Here is a 3,753-nt window from a genome sequence, read left to right on the forward strand (position 1 = left end):
ACGAGTGACAGCACGATTATTCCTAGACTTAAAAACCTTGGTGGTAGTGGCGAATCAATCCTTCTTTCCTCTCCTTCTTCTAACCATCCACCCCACTCATTCTCCCTCCCCTAGAAACACCACATTTGTCCAGATCCTTTACATTTTCTTTGTCTAAATAATTTCCCTGCTCTTCTACTCTTTTGGCCTCTAAAAAGTAATAGGTGTTCTGAAACCAATTCCATTACTTACTAAGCAAATTGTGTGAATCGGCAAAAAGCCTCTGTTAGCTGATTTGTGAAGTGTGGTAATAGTGATCATAAAATGTTAAGATTAATTGGAATATGATATAAAATTTCAGTTGTAAAGCTTATTAATCCATGGATGCTCAATAAATATTTGTGGAGCAAATGTTAATATCCTTCTTCTTATGGTCATAATGAATGAATGAGTTTGAAGAATATTTTTTAGTTAAGAACTAAACTATTTGGAGTTCCCATTGTGGCTCAGCAGTAACAAACCTGACTAGTATCCATGAGGATTCAGGTTCTATCCCTGGCTTCACTCAGTGGGCTAATGATCCGGCATTGCCGTGAGCTGTGCTCTAAGTCACAGACTAGGCTCGGATCCCGTGTTGCTGTGGCTTTGGTGTGGACCAGCAGCTACAGCTCTCTTTCCACTCCTAGCCTGGGAACTTCCACATGATGCAGGTACAGCCCTTAAAAAAAAAAAAAAAAGAGGGAGTTCCGTCGTGGCGCAGTGGTTAACGAATCCGACTAGGAACCATGAGGTTGCGGGTTCGGTCCCTGCCCTTGCTCAGTGGGTTAACGATCCGGCGTTGCCGTGAGCTGTGGTGTAGGTCGCAGACGCGGCTCGGATCCCGCGTTGCTGTGGCTCTGGCGTAGGCCGGTGGCTACAGCTCCAATTCAACCCCTAGCCTGGGAACCTCCATATGCCGAGGGAGCAGCCCAAGAAATAGCAACAACAACAAAAAAAGACAAAAGACAAAAAAAAAAAAAAAAAGAACTAAACTATAAGAAATATTAGATGGTAAAACCTGAAGATTTTTTAAATGATTATTAGTGGCTCCTTTGCTTTATGATCACTTCAGATGCTACTAATAGAATTCTTTTTATCTTGGTCTAATTTTGTTTATAACAGCTGTGTGGAGATAGAATTCATTGCTATAACATTCATCCTTGAAAATGTACCATTCGGAGTTCCCATCATGGCGCAGTGGTTAACGAATCCGACTAGGAACCATGAGGTTGCGGGTTCAATCCCTGGCCTTGCTCAGTGGGTTAGGGATTTGGCGTTGCTGTGAGCTGTGGTGTAGGTTGCAGATGCGGTTCGGATCCCCCATTGCTGTGGCTCTGGCATAGGCTGGTGGCTACAGCTCCAATTCGACCCCTAGCCTGGGAACCTCCATATGCCACAGGAGTGGCCCTAGAAAAGGCAAAAAGACAAAAAAAAAAAAAAAAAAAAAAAAGAAAATATACCATTCAGTGGGTTTTAGTATATTCATAAAGTTGTGCACCCATTACCAGTATCTAATTTGAGAACATTTTCATTACTTTTGAGACCCCATACGCTTTAGCAGTCACTCCGCTTTCCTTCCTTCCTATAACTCTTGGTAATCACCTGTTTATTTTCTGTCCGTGTCGATTGGCTTCTTATGGCCATTATATACAAATAGAATCAAATAATATAGACCTTTTGTGTTTGGCTTCTTTCACTTAGCATAATGTTTTCAAGGTTCATCCATGTTATGGCATGTATTTGAACTTTATTCTTTTTTATGGCTGAATAATATTTCATTGTGTGGAATAGACCACATTTAGTTTATCTATTCATCACTTGGTAGACATTTGGGAGCTATTGTGAATAATGCTGGTATGAAAATTAGAGTGTAAGGTTTTGTTATTTTGGTGGTTTTTTTGGTCTTTTGTCTTTTTAGGGCTGCATCCTCAGCATATGGAGGTTCCCAGACTAGGGGTCAAAACCAGAGCTAAAGCCACCGGCCTACATCACAGCCACAGCAATGTGGGATCTGAGCCGAGTCTGCAACCTACACCACAGCTCATGGCAACGCTGGATCCTTAACCCACTGAGTGGGGCCAGGGATCCAACCGAATCCTCATGGATGCTAGTCAGGTTCGATGACCACTGAGGCATGACAGGAACTCCTGGAGTGCAAGTTTTTATGTGGGGTATATGGTTTCAGTTTTCTTGAGTATATGGCTAGGAGTGGAATTAGTATAGAATCATTATTTATTTATTTTGGTTTTTAGGGCTGAACCTGCTTATGGACATTCCCAGGGTAGGTAGGTAGAACCTGCATCCTCATGGATACTAGTTGGGTTTGTTTCCCACTGAGCCACAATGGGAACTTCTTTAGTTGATAAAGCAAAGAATTTTCATTTCAAAGCAGAGAGTTCTTGGAGTTCCTGCAGAGGCGCAACAGTATTGTCAGCGTCTTGGGAGTGATGGGACTCAGGTTTGATCCCCTGCCCGGTACAGTGGGTTGGGGATCCGGCATTGCCAAGGCTGCAACTTGGATCAGATCCCTGGCCCAGGAGCTCCATATGCTGCAGGGCGGCCAAACAAAACAAAAGCGAAGAGTTCTCATGGTGAGGGAACTAAAAGGGTCTCATTTGGGGATGTTCCCTTCTATATTGGTTCCTTAAGATCAAAAATCTTTGCACTGGACCTCACAGAAGACTGCTTCCTGAGGTGCTTGGCACATTAGAAAAACCAACAAAACCCAGAGCCTTTTCTGAGAGGATCAGAAACAATACAAATGCCCCCACATAATGAAGGATGTTTGTATTAATAACATAGAGTAACAAAATAAAAGAACCACCAAATCTCAATGGTTTACTCTCACCAAAGCATTTATTTTAATTCATTTTATTTACAAGGTGCACTGCAGGAATCAGGGAAAACTCTCCTAAAGGGATGACACACATTAAGGAAAAATTAGATTAAAGGTGAACACATTTCGAAAATATCCTATTCATGAGGACGCAGGTTCAATCCCTGGCCTTGCTCACTGGGTTAAGGATCTGGCATTGTCATGAGCTGTGGTGTCAGTCACAGACATGGCTCGGATCTGGCATTGCTGTGACTGTGGCATAGGCCAGCGGCTACAACTCAGATTGGACCCCTAGCCTGGAAACCTCCATATGTTGCGGGAATGGCTCTAAAAAGACAGGAAAAAAACCCCAAAAACCCTATCCTGCTCTTCCCTTTAGAGTGAGGGAAGAATGTTTTGGAGTTCCCATTGTGGCTCCCTAGGTTAAGAACCCAACATAGTATCCATGAGAATATGAGATCAATCCCTGGCCTTGCTCAGTGGGTTAAGTATCCAGCATGCTGCAAACTGCGATGTAGGTCAAAGATGTGACTCAGATCTGACTTTGCTGTGTCTGTGGTGCAGGCCGGTAGCTGTAGCTCCGATTCAATCCCTGGCCTGGGAACTTGCATATGCTGCAGGTGCGGCCATAAAGATAAGAAAAAAAAGAACGTTTCCCTTTTTGTCAGCCATTCCCCTTCCCAATCAAAATTGAACTGAAAGGGAAAGAAAGGGCATTCTGGAACAACTTCTGGAATGATGTTTCCATTCAGTTGAAGAGTAGGCCTCAAATCCTGCCCTTACCTTTATAGAAAGCCACTGAAAGGTGGAAAATGTCTTTGAAGTAGGGCTTGGAATTGAGCATCATATGGTCAGTCACACAGAGGTTACTAATCACTTTCCTCTTTCTTATTTTTCAG

At 43.0% G+C, this 3,753-nt stretch overlaps 1 protein-coding gene across 10 annotated transcripts in view; it reads left to right on the forward strand.

The window, feature by feature from the left end:
• The window catches only part of NFATC3 (nuclear factor of activated T cells 3), a 140,581-nt gene that overhangs the window by 133,957 nt on the left and 2,871 nt on the right, over positions 1–3,753 (forward strand). The gene's annotated exons all lie outside the window — the stretch shown is intronic.

This window comes from Sus scrofa, chromosome 6 (genome assembly GCF_054392235.1).
Source record: "Sus scrofa isolate SSC_HxYL_T2T_F1_AM1 chromosome 6, Sscrofa_HxYL_maternal_Yorkshire_Landrace_v2.0, whole genome shotgun sequence".
Taxonomy (NCBI): Eukaryota; Metazoa; Chordata; class Mammalia; order Artiodactyla; family Suidae; genus Sus; species Sus scrofa.